The sequence below is a fragment of the Halichoerus grypus genome, chromosome 14 (assembly GCF_964656455.1).
Source record: "Halichoerus grypus chromosome 14, mHalGry1.hap1.1, whole genome shotgun sequence".
Lineage (NCBI taxonomy): Eukaryota > Metazoa > Chordata > Mammalia > Carnivora > Phocidae > Halichoerus > Halichoerus grypus.
In genome coordinates, this window is record NC_135725.1 from 8,485,536 (window position 1) to 8,499,372 (window position 13,837).

A 13,837-nucleotide genomic window follows, 5' to 3' on the forward strand; every position below is an offset into this window, starting at 1 on the left:
GCGTGAGGTGGTATCTCATTGAGGTTTTGATTTGGATTTCCCTGATGCCGAGTGATGTTGAGCACTTCTTCATGTGTCTTTTGGCCATTTGGGTGTCTTCCTTGCAGAAATGTCCGTTCATGTCTTTTGCCCATTTCTTGACTGGATCATTTGTTCTTTGGGTGTTGAGTTTGATAGGTTTTTTATAGATTTTGAATACTAGCCCTTTATCTGGTATGTCATTTGCAAATATCTTCTCCCATTCTGTCGGTTGTCTTTTGGTTTTGTGGACTGTTTCTTTTGCTGTGCAAGTTTCTATCTTGATGAAGTCCCAGTAGTTCATTTTTGCTCTTCCTTCCCTTGCCTTTGGCGATGTTTCTAGGAAGAAGTTGTTGTGGCTGATATCGAAGAGGTTGCTGCCTGTGTTCTCCTTTAGGACTTTGATGGACTCCTGTCTCCCATTGAGGTCTTTCATCCATTTGGAGTCTATTTTTGTGTGTGGTGTAAGGAAATGGTCCAGTTTCATTCTTCTGCATGTGGCTGTCCAATTTTCCCAACACCATTTGTTGAAGAGACTGTCTTTTTTCCATTGGGCATTCTTCCCTCCTTTGTCGAAGATTAGTTGACCATAGAGTTGAGGGTCCATTTCTGGGCTCTCCATTCTGTTCCATTGATCTGTGTGTCTGTTTTTGTGCCAGGACCATACTGTCTTGATGATGACAGCTTGGTAATAGAGCTTGAAGTCCGGAATTGTGATGCCACCGGCTTTGCTTTTCTTTTTCAACATTCCTCTGGCTATTCGGGGTCTTTTCTGGTTCCATACAAATTTTAGGATTATTTGTTCCATGTCTTTGAAAAAAGTGGATGGTATTTTGATAGGGATTGCATTAAATGTGTAGATTGCTCTAGGTAGCATTGACATGTTCACAATATTCTTCCAGTGAATGAGCATGGAACATTTTTCCATTTCTTTATGTCTTCCTCCATTTCTTTCATGAGTATTCTATAGTTTCCTGAGTAGAGATTCTTTGCCTTTTTGGTTAGATTTATTCCTAGGTATCTTATGGTTTTGGGTGCAATTGTAAATGGGATTGACTCCTTAATTTCCCTTTCTTCTGTCTTGTTGTTGGTGTATAGAAATGCAACTGATTTCCGTATATTGATTTTTATATGCTGCCACTTTACTGAATTCCTGTATGAGTTCTAGCAGTTTTGGGGTGGAGTGTTTTGGGTTTTCCACATAAAGTATCATATCATCTGCAAAGAGGGAGAGTTTGACTTCTTCTTTGCTGATTTGGATGCCTTTGATTTCTTTTTGTTGTCTGATTGCTGTGGCTAGGACTTCTAGTACTATGTTGAATAGCAGTGGTGAGAGTGGACATCCCTGCCGTGTTCCTGACCTTAGGGGAAAAGTTCTGTTTTTACCCATTTAGAATGATACTCGTTGGTTTTTCATAGATGGCTTTTATGATATTGAGGTATGTACCCTCTATCCCTATACTCTGAAGAATTTTGATCAAGAAAGGATGCTGTACTTTGTCAAATGCTTTTTCTGCATCTATTGAGAATATCATATGGTTCTTGTTCTTTCTTTTATTAATGTAGTGTATCACATTGATTGATTTGCGGATGTTCAACCAACCTTGCAGCCCAGGGATAAATCCCAACTTGGTCGTGGTGAATAATCCTTTTAAAGTACTGTTGGATCCTATTGGCTAGTATTTTGGTGAGAATTTTTGCATCCATGTTCATTAGGGATATTGGTCTGTAGTTCTTGTTTTTGATGGGGTCTTTGGTTTTGGGATCAAGGTAATCCTGGCCCCATAAAATGAGTTTGGAAGTTTTCCTTCCATTTCTATTTTTTGGAACAGTTTCAGAAGAATAGGTATTAATTCTTCTTTAAATGTTTGGTAGAATTTCCCCGGGAAGCCATCTAGCCCTGGGCTCTTGTTTGTTGGGAGATTTTTTTTTTTTTAAAGATTTTATTTATGTACTTGACAGAGAGAGACAGAGCGAGAGAGAGAATACAAGCAGGGGGAGTGGGAGAGGGAGAAGCAGGCTTCCCGCTGAGCAGGGAGCCCGATGTGGGACTCGATCCCAGGATCCTGGGATCATGACCTGAGCCGAAGGCAGCCGCTTAACCGACTGAGTCATCCAGGCGCCCTGTTGGGAGATTTTTGATTACTGCTTCAATTTCCTTACTGGTAATGGGTCTGTTCAGGTTTTCTGTTTCTTCCTGATTCAGTTTTGGTAGTTGATACATCTCTAGGAATGCATCCATTTCTTCCACATTGTCTAGTTTGCTGGTATATAGTTGCTCATAATATGTTCTTATAATTGTTTATATTTCTTTGGTGTTGGTTGTGATCTCTCTTTCATTCATGATTTTATTTATTTGGGTCCTTTCTCTTTTCTTTTTGATAAGTCTGGCCAGGGGGTTATCTTGTTAATTCTTTCAAAGAACCAGCTCCTAGTTTCATTGATCTGTTCTACTGTTCTTTTGGTTTCTATTTCATTGATTTCTGCTCTCATCTTTATTATTTCTCTTCCCCTGCTGGGTTTAGGCTTTATTTGTTGTTCTATCTCCAGCTCCTTTAGGTGTAGGGTTAGGTTGTGTATTTGAGGCCTTTCTTGTTTCTTGAGAAAGGCTTGTATTGCTATATACTTTCCTCTTAGGACTGCCTTTGCTGCATCCCAGAGATTTTGGACAGTTGTGTTTTCATTTTCATTTGTTTCCATGAATTTTTTAAATTCTTCTTTAATTTCCTGGTTGTCCTATTCATTCCTTAGTAGGATGCTCTTTAGCTTCCATGTAGGTGAGTTCTTTCTAACTTTCCTCTTGTGATTGAGTTCTAGTTTCAAAGCATTGTGGTCCAAAAATATGCAGGGAATGATCCCAATATTTTGGTACCAGTTGAGACCTGATTTGTGACCCAGGATGTAATCTATTCTGGAGAATGTTCCATGTGCCCTAAGAAGAATGTGTATTCTGTTGCTTTGGGATGGAATGTTCTGAATATATCTGTGAAGTCCATCTGGTCCAGTGTGTCATTTAAAGTCTTTATTTCCTTGTTGATCTTTTGCTTAGATGATCTATCCATTTCAGTGAGGGGGGTGTTAAACTCCCCCACTATTATTGTATTGTTGTCGATGTGTTTCTTTGCTTTTGTTATTAATTGCCTTATATAATTGGCTGCTCCCATGTTAGGGGCATAGATATTTACAATTGTTAGATCTTCTTGTTGGATAGACCCTTTAAGTAGGATATAGTGTCCTTCCTCATCTCTTATTACAGTCTTTGGTTTAAAATCTAATTTGTCTGATATAAGGATTGCCATCCCAGCTCTCTTTTGATGTCCATTAGCATGGTAAATGGGTTTCCACCCCCTCCCTTTAAACCTGGAGGTGTCTTTGGGTCTAAAATGAGTCTCTTGCAGACAGCATATCGATGGGTCTTGTTTTTTTATCCAATCTGATAGCCTGTGTCTTTTGATTGGGGCATTTAGCCCATTTACATTCAGGGTAACTATTGAAAGATATGAATTTAGTGCCATTGTATTGCCTGTAAGGTGACTGTTACTGTATATTGTCTGTGTTCCTTTCTGGTCTGTGTGACTTTTAGGCTCTTTCTTTGTTGAGAGGACCCCATTCAATATTTCTTTTCAAGCTGGTTTGGTGTTTGCAAATTCTTTTAGTTTTTGTTTGTCCTGGAAGCTTTTTATCTCCCCTATTTTCAGTGGCAGCCTAGCTGCATATAGTATTCTTGGCTGCATATTTTTCTCCTTTAGTGCTCTGAATAGATCATGCCAGTCCTTTCTGGCCTGCCAGGTCTCTGTGGATAGGTCTGCTGTCAATCTAATGTTTCTACTGTTGTAGGTTACACACCTCTTGTCCTGAGCTGCTTTCAGGATTTTCTCTTTCTCTGAGACTTGTGAGTTTTACTATTAGATGTTGGGGTGTTGACCCATTTTTATTGATTTTTTTTTTTTTTTTTTTTGAGAGGGGTTCTCTGCACCTCCTGGATTTTGATGCCTGTTTCCTTCCCCAAATTAGGGAAGTTCTCTGCTATAATTTACTTTAGTATACCTTCTGCCCCCCTCTCTCTCCTTCTAGGATCCCAATTATTCTAATGTTGTTTTGCTTTATGGTATTACTTGTCTCTCAAATTCTCCCCTCATGATCCAGTAGTTTATCTCTTTTTCCTCAGCTTCTTTATTCTCCATCATTTGGTCTTCTAGATTCATAATTCTCTCTTCTGCCTCATTTATCATAGCAGTTAGAGCCTCCATTTTTTATTGCACCTCATTAATAGCGTTTTTGATTTTGACTTGGTTAGATTTTAGTTCTTTTATTTATCCAGAAAGGGATTCTCTAGTATCTTCTATCTTTTTTCAAGCCCAGCTGGTATCTTTATAATCGTCATTCTGAACTCTAGTTCCAACATCTTACTATGTCTGTATTGATTAGGTCCCTGGCAGTCGGTACTGCCTTTTGTTCTTTTTTTTTTTTCTTTTTGAGGTGAGTTTTTCCATCTTGTCATTTTGTCCAGAGGAGAATAGATGAATGAGAGAACAAAATGCTAAAAGGTTAACAGAGACTCCAGAAAAAATACACTAAACAAATCAGAAGAGACCCAAAACTGGGGGGGAAAGAAAGGAAAAAAAATATATATATGATCAGGCTGGTGAATAGAACAGAGGCACACACTACATTTTGGGTGTATTTTGGTCTGTTAGAAGAAACTGTATCCCAAAATTTTAAAGAAAAAATTTTATATATATATACATATATATATATATATATATATATATATACACACACACACATACACACATATAAATATATATATATTATATATATAAAATAAGGTTAAATATAATGAAGGGATAGAATATGACTGTAAAAAATGAAATGAAATGAAAATTAAAAAAGGTTTTAAGAAAGGAATTGGTAAGATAAAATGTTGGTTGGAAAAGGAAAGAAGAAAAATTTAAAAAAAATTTAAAAAATTAACTTTGGAAAGACTAAAGAATCATGGTAAAAAAGCCATGAATTCTATGTGCAGTATTCCCCTAGCGCTGGAGTTCTGCCATTCTCATTGATAGGTAAACTTGGTCTTGGCTGGCTGTTCTCGCTGATCTTCTGGGGGAGGGGCCTGTTGCCGTGGTTCCCAAATGTCTTTGCCGGAGGCGGAATTGCCCCGCCCTTGCCGGTCCGGGCTAAGTAATCTGCTCGGGTTTGCTCTCCGGAGCTTTTGTTCCCTGCAAGCTTTCCGTACAGCTTTGGAGGCGGAGAGTGAAAATGGCGGCCTCCCAGTCTCCGCCCCGGAGGAGCCGAGAACTCGGGGCCCCGCTCCTCAGCGAGCCCCCAGAGAAAAGCCGTCAGTCACTCCCGTCTCCCTGGTCTCCTGCCGCACTCCGTGCTCACCCGGCCTGTGACCGCGCGTTTGTATCTCTGGCACCCGACCCCGGGTGGAGTCTCCAAACCCAGCAGATCCCCGCGGTGCGCTCCCGCGCTTCTCCTTCCCGGGGGAAGAAGGTGAGTCTCCCCAGATCTGCTGCTTGTTGGGTCCCTGCTGGAGGAGCAGTGGCCCGACTGTGCCGCGGATCACGGTTTATGGCAACCCCGAGCTGAGAGCCCGCGCCTGGGCTCCGTCTCTGCAGCCGGCTTCCCCGCTCCGATACCTGGGAGCTCTGCCGCACTCAGGCACCCCCGGTCTTTCTGTGACCCCGAGGGTCCTGAGACCACACTGTCCCGCGAGGGTTCCACCCCCCGCTTAGCCACCAGAGTGACGTCCCTCAGTGGAGCCGACTTCTAAAAGTTCCGATTCTGTGCTCCGCGGCTCTATCACTTGCCAGAAGCGGCCGACGGAGGCCCCTCCCCCGCCGTCTATCCTCCCGAATATCGCCTTGGATTCACTTCTCCGCACGTCCTACCTTCCAGAAAGTGGTCGCTTTTCTGTTCAGAGAGTTGTTGCTCTTCTTTTCTTCGATCTCCTGTTGAGTTCGTAGGTGTTCAGAATGATTTGATCCCTATCCAGCTGAATTCCTGAGACCAGACGAAATCCAGGTCTCCTACTCCTCTGCCATCTTGCTCCTCTCCCCAAAATCTCTACAGCAATCAATTTTAAAAGGCTGGCATTTTTATAGGAAGAGAGACTTGTTGCTGATTCTTCCATCTCTTCTTTTCATTCTTTCATTCTTTTATTTTTAAAAGCTTGGCTTTGATAATTAGTAGCAAAGCCTAACCCCAGTGTAAGAATTCATTCAGGGACAAATCATCAGTAGATACTAAACATCAGTAGATGTTAGGGGAATAGGTGATTTTCTCGATGCCAAAAGGATTACATCTCAGATTTCTTACAGGTTTCTAAGGGAAAATGGTAGCTTTGCAGGAGAGATCGTGCAGTTGTCATCTTATCCAAGTAGTCACTTAATATCATTAGTAGGAAGACGACCTGACATGTGCTTCCTGATCTGATGCGTTCTCACTGCATTTAAAATAAACGTCACATATGAAGTGTTTTTCCCAAAATAGATTAATCTGAATCTGATCTATCTCTAGACTCCATTTCTAACTTACCAGAAATATATAAGGGAGAGGAGCAGGTTAAATGATCTTATAGGAAAGTGATCAGACAAATACAGAATGTGAGGCTTTTTTTTTTTAGTAAAAAAAAAGGGGGGGGGCTGTACCCCACAGAGATACTGAAGAAACAAAACAACCAAATGTAGTTGTTAAACTTGAAAGGTTTCTGGTTTGCACTTTTTTTTTTAAATCCATAAAATAGATTATTGGGGTAATTGGAGAAGTTTTAATATAGGCTTGATATTAATGACTTGTTGGAATTAGGAAGTTATGGAATCATTGTCAATTTTCTTATTTGTGATAATGATAGGGTAAGTGTACATGAGAGTACATATGCTGGCATATTTAGACGTGTGTCATGACCACAAGGGGGACAGTTCTTTGGGTTGCTTGGATTTCTGCACATCTTGTGAGCAAAGACACCAACAGCTTTTCAAACACGCTTTTCGGTGTTTGACTAGCAGACAGCCTTGTTAAATACTCTCTAAGTCAAAAGGAAAATGTTTTCATAATGTAGCGTAAGAAAAATACCTCATTTGAGGGTAAAGTCAAGCAGGTTTCCTTGCCACCCTGGCTTTCTCAACCTGACCCAAATGCACTGTGTTGCAGCCCCTGCCCAACCATGCCTCGCTGTGTTTCTCCCATGGGAACTGGACAGTTTCCATTCTTGTGCACGGAGCTGTCCACTTTTCCCAGCACCATTTATTACAGAGACTATTACCCCCCACTATATATTCTTGCCTTCTCTGTTGTAGATGAATTGATCATATAGCTTGGGTTTGTTTCTGGGCTCTCTGTTCTGTTCCATTGATCTAGTTTTGTGCCTGTTTGGCTTACTGCTGCTTTATAGTATAACCTGAAATCAGGGAACATGACAGCTCCCGCTTTGTTCTTCTTTTTCAAGGGGGATTTGGCTATTTGGGATCTTTTGTGGTTTCATACATATTTTAGTATTCTAGGTCTGTGAAAAATACTATTGTGGTTTTTTTTTTCCCCCTAAGATTTATTTATTTTAGAGCGCACACAGCAGGGTGGGGCAGAGGGAGAGGGAGAGAGAAACTCAAGGAGACTCCGTGCTGAGTACGGGGCCCAACGCAGGGCTCAGTCTCACGACCCTGAGATCACAGCCTGAACCGAAACCAAGAGGTGGATGCTAAACTGACTGCACCACCCACGTGCCCCAATTGGTGTTTTAATAGGGATTGCGTTGAATCTATAGATTAGTGTGGACATTTTAACAATATTAATCCTTCTAATCCATGGGCATGGAATATCTTTCAACTTATTTGTGTCATCTTCAAGTATTTTCTTCAGTGTCTTACAGTTTTCAGAATAAAGATCTTTTACCTCCTTGGTTAAATTTATTCATAGTTATTTTATTCTTTTGGATGCAATTGTAATGGGATTATTTTCTTAATTACACTTGTTGCTAGTTTGTTATTAGTGTATAGAAAGCAACAATTTCTGTATATTAATTTTGTATCCTGCAACTTCAATGAATTCATTTATTCTAATAGTTTTTGGTGGAGACTTTACAAATATTTTTACAGGGAGAAATGATTAAAAAAAAAATTCAGTTATGGAAACTTTGTTTAAAAATTAGGAGAAGCCTAAAAACATTTTACAAAAGGTAAAAGATCTGGAGTTAAGCAGAGAATTGCTCCTAAAATACAAGATCTCTCTAACTATATCAAAAATCAATTCAAAATTTGAAAAATTCCAAGTACTTCTCTTTAGCTTTATATAAGTCATGTGCTATAAAAGATACTGGCCAATTAATACTTTGGGTACACTTTATATCAAAGGACTTCCAAATTTATGGGAAAAATATCAATATAAAGTGACTCTAAATTCATGATATAGGTATTTTTGAATCTTTTGCCTGTCAAAGAAGAACTTCTTCTGATAAAGATTAGTTTGTATTATGATAGTTCTCTAGCTATGTTAGGTCCAAAGTTTGGGTTTTTTTGTAATTTTAAAGTAAGAGATAGAGGTTTCCCTTTACTGCTTCATTCTACTGTATAATATTGACAGTGTTGAATTTTACCTGAGACCTGTGTTCCTGGTAAAGGCTACCTGTAAAGGACCACCCTGTTCTCACCTATTCTGAGATAAGACTCAACTCCACCTTTCCTGTGTGACTCTGATTTCCTTGGTTAGCTGGCAATGTATCTCAAGGCCCCCTTCCCATTCCTTGAAGGAAAATAAATATTTTGCCCTTCAAAGAAAAGGAAGGGGGCTTATTTTTTTTCTTTAGAGTTCATGAAATGTTACCAAAATATGCTACAAAAAGATACAAGTGTTGAGTATCCATAAGGTAATAATCCATTGTATTTTCATCTCCAAATGTTTGCATTTCTATAAACAAGGATCATTTGCATCCTGTTAGACCTCCAGAAGTTAGCTTCTAGCTCTACAGAATTGCAAAATAGTCAATGAAAGGTACAGACCTCTTCAGAATCAGATAACCCTGGAGAGTTCCTCTAAATACCTAACATTGTTTCGAAAGGACACTTAATCATCTTTTTGCCCTTTAAAAAATTTTTCACTATTTTTCCTGACATATTGTATGGATTTAAAATCTGCACGGCAAAATTCTGTACACCAAGAACTTGGCAGAGAATAGTCATTATCAACTGCCCACCGTCCAATGATCAAATTAGAGAAAATCTTCCTCTCCCCATATACATATGTGGGCATACTTACACCAAAAAAAAAAAAAAAAAAAAAAAATCCATTCATTTTTCTTGAAGACAGATAGTCTAGACTTGAGCTTTGGAGCTAGACAGGCATATCCAAAGAGAGCTGTGTGTCTGGAACACAGTGTCTTGGCACCTGGAGAAATGCACCTACTAACTTGTATCCTCCACTCACCCCTAGGGAAACCATAACAAGCAGATACACAAAACTCAAATTCTGTGACTATAGAGATGTGCTAAAATGCACACTTGGAATCAGCCCAACCATTCCATCCTTGGAAAACTTTAAATGCAAACAGAAGACTGTCCTCTCTCTCTGACATTCACAGACTCTCGGGGTAAAGACTTCAACACCTTTTGGGAGGATGCAATTCAACCTGTAATAGACTTCAACTCCTGTTCTTGCAAGGCAAGCACACCTGTGTGCAGATGTATATTGCTTTGACCCACTGATTCTGGAGTTGGAAATGGAAATCTGTACCCAGGCCTTAGGCAGAGGGATAAAAGGAAACTTTGCATTTCTTTTCCTACCCATTCTGTCTTCCTGGTCCTTATCACTCCATCCCATGCCTTTAGGCAGTCTGAGCCTCCTCAGATCCTAGGGAGAGAAAGTTGTCAAACCCTCCCTTGCCCTGTGGCTCCCTTCTTTTCTGATCCAAATCCTGCCTGTTCTCAGCGCAGTGGAGCTGCAGAGAGGCCTCAGCTTTCCACTGGGTGAGTCTTGGGTGGAGGATGGATGGGATGTGTGGGGATGCTTCAGGGCACGGATGGCTTCCTGGGAGGAAAGTGACAACTGGGCACACACAGTCAGAAAACACCTGCCACCATGATTTTACTTGCTCTTTTTTTCTGGAGGTGAGCCTATAAATAGGAAAACACACTACCATTTGTTAACTTGATATGGTGAGCTAGGCCCTGTTTTGGGGTCTATATATACAAGATCTCACTTTGTTGTCATTGTCATATTCACTGTTTTATAGTTTGCAAGGTGTTTTCTTGTCTCACCTTTACTGCATCCTTTTGAGATGGTAGAAAAGATTCCATTCCCATTTTGGGGATGGGCAAGTGACCTAAGTGATGTAGGTAGAACTCAAAACTAGTTCACAGAAGCAGCCAGACTTTTCCATGGGAGCAGCTAAAGGTTCTACTCCACAGAAGCTATTTTATTTCTACCTGTTTGGGAACCTTTTAGAATCTGCCTCCTTCTGGGGCGCCTGCGTGGCTCAGTTGTTAAGTGTCTGACTTCGGCTCAGGTCGTGATCCCAGGGTCCTGGGATTGAGCCCCGTATCGGGCTCCCTGCTCTACAGGAAGCCTGCTTCGCCCTCTTCTACTCCCCCTGCTTGTGTTCCCTCTCTTGCTGTGTCCCTCTCTGTCAAATAAATAAATAAAATCTTCAAAAAAAAAGAAAATCTGCCTCCTTCTAAGGGCCATGTGGAAGGCAGTCCTGTCTTAGAGCCCTGCCCCATCATGATATTCATGTATCATTTTCTTTCACATACAGGCACACGTATGAACCTTGTGATCTCACTTGGGGCAAGAAACCATGGCTTTCCTTTGATAAGCTCTCTTGGGAAATCTGCTTTCTTTCCATCAGTGTAGTCCACCTTTTCCCAAGGGACCAATCCAAGGGCAGGCTCAGTGCAATGCTGTCATAATTCCTAGCTGGACCTTCTGTCTTGAGGTCTTTGATACTTATTCAAGTAGCACTTGGGAGCACTGGGCTGGTACACAGTAGTTACTCTATGGAGAATGATGATGGTCTGTGCTTATGTATTAGCAATCTATTGCTGCATAACAAATTATCCCAAATTTAACAGCTTGAAACAATATGTATGTATTATTTCATAGTTCCTGTGGCGCAGGAACCCAGGCAAGATGAGGGTTCTGGCATAGGACCTCTCATGAGGTTGCTGTCAAGCTGTCACCTGGGTGTGCACCGAGGGCTGGTGGATCTGCTCACTGCTAGGGTGGGATTATTAGTAGGACTCAGTTATTCTCTGGCTGTTGACTGGAGACCTCACCCATATAGGCTTCTCTATCACTTTCTGAATGTCCTCATGACATGGCAGTTCGCTTCCTCGAGAGCAAGTGGTTCAGAGAGATCCCAAGATGGAAGCTGCAGTCTTCTGTTACCTAAGTTCTGGTGCAACCTACCGTTACTTCTGCTATAGTCTATTGATCACCAAGATGAGCCCTGGTACCATGTGGGATGAGTCTATGCAAGGGTGTGAGTAGCCAGAAGTGGGGTCACTGAGCCATCTTGTAGTTAGACTACCACAATTTGTCTATACAAATACCTTAGATTTTTCAGAGAACTTCTCATATGTTATCTCATTTTTAAACTTTGGTATTGGAGTTTTTTGTATTTTTATTTTTATTTTTGCGTGGATTTATCTTGTTTTCCCAATAAATCAAAAGCCTCTCAAGGAAAGAGAATGCTGCATTTCCAGATAGCTTGCCTTTTCCCCAACCCCAATCCTCCATACCAGGAAACAAAGTCCATACTAGGAAACAAAACAAAGCAAAGATAAACCAAGCTCATGTGGCTTTGGAAATAGTGTTCAGTTCATGAATTAGGCAGGCTGCCTTATATTCTTGGCCTCAAATTTTGCCTCTGTAAAATGGGGGTCAGAGGAGAAAAGATGGGACCAGATGTTCTCTAAGAACCCTTAAACCTGCAAGGGCATTTTCTGAAATAGATGGAACTCTCCCCATTTGACAGATAGGGAAACAAAGGCAGAGAGTTGTGGTGTTAACCCAAGGTCACCCAGGGTAGTCTCTGGCAAAGCTGGGAGCAGAATACCAAGGACTGTGGGACTGGTTAAATCTGGGCCAGCTGACACTTTACCTGTTGTCGTAGTAGAATTACTATTACTACTAGTTCTACTAGTTCTACTACCCACAGCCACCTCTGCCATTCATTTAGCATCTGCTAATTGCCACATCCATTTCAAGGGTTCGTATTATCCATGTGAGTCACAGCAATCCTATGCCATAGGAGTTCTTCCCATTTTACAGGGGGAAAAACTAATCCTCAGTGAGTTTTACCTGGATGATTGATTCTAAGGCACCAAGGAAGGAGTGGAAAGCAAGAGTTTGAAATTTGGAGGCTGGGTTGAGGGCAAACTGAAGTAGGACACCATAGAGGCAGGGTGCCACCCATGACATTTGGCAAGGCAGCTGCCCCACCCCATGCTGAAAGGGTGAAGCAACTTCCAGTGCCACCTGTGTGCAGAATGACCTTGACTCCATAGCTATCTAATGGCATCTGGAGCAGGTGGGCTGCTATACTCTGAGCCAAGAACAAGATGGGATAAAATAGGCAGCATGCTTGTTCTACACATAACAGGGTGCCCTTGACTTCCAGGCTGCCAAAATGTCCACCAGTGTGGCGGGGCTGGAAGGAGAAGTGAAGACTGAGGGCTCTATCCCAGGAGCAGTTCCATACCTCCCCACATCTGCCTTAGGAGCCATCTGGGCCTCTATCCTCTCCTTGCAGACCCCAGGCTGCTTCTGTCCCCCATCTCAGGAAATTCACATCTCTTCTCCTGCATTTGGGCTCCTCATAGCTCAAAGTCAACCCCAAACTCCAGTCTCTGTTGCCCTCCAGTTCATTATGATCCCACCTTACCCCTTCGTGTGCTCCAGCCTCCCAAACAAAGGCCTGAGTAGTAGCACTGACAGCAGCTTAAGAAGTTCCTAATTCTCCCTGGGACAAGGTTGCCCAGAATACAGAGGCCTGGTGATTCACTTGAAAAATAGGGGTGAAAAGGAGGAAATTGCTTTCTTATGCTTTGGGATCTCTTCTGGCAAGGAGAAGGCAAAACTTAACAGCTTTTTACATTATCCTTCCATTTATTCCTTACAGGAGACCAACATACCTGGTATTATTCTCCCAATCTTACATGCAAGAAACTAAGACTCAGGCAGGTTAAATAACTAGCCCCAGGTCATATCCTTAGTGAGAGGCTGAGTCAGGATCTGAAGTCAGATATGTGTAACCTGAGCCACAGGCCATGGTCCTGATAACAGGGAGCACCCATCACATGCTGGACTCTATCTTCGAGATGTTTTCTGGACGTTGTCTAATTTTAAGCCTTGCAACAACCCTGTGAGACAGGTATTACTGGGCCACTTTATGGATTATGAAACTCGCTCAGCAAGGTTAAGTAACTTGCCCAAGGACACAGAGCTTAGACTGTGGCAGGAGTCAAGAGGAGTTTGGAATCCTTCCCCCAGTCTCCAAGGCCAAGAGGAAATTCTAACCACTGGGTGTTACAGATTAGATTCTCTCTTACCCCCACTCCATGCTCCCATCAGTATGAGTGCATGGTGGATCCAAGACTTCATGTCCCTCCCACCTTCTATACCAAAGGTTCACCACCTCCCCCACCTGCCCTGAGACCAGCAAGGCCATCTCACTGCCTCTTCATCCATGTTTATGAGAGTTACCATATGAAGCCTAGGCCTCCAGGATCAGCACCTGGACTTTTATTCTGACACACCTTATTCCGACCCAACTGCTACCCTTCCCAAGTTCTACAACCCTTCCACTGGGGGTCTTGGAACT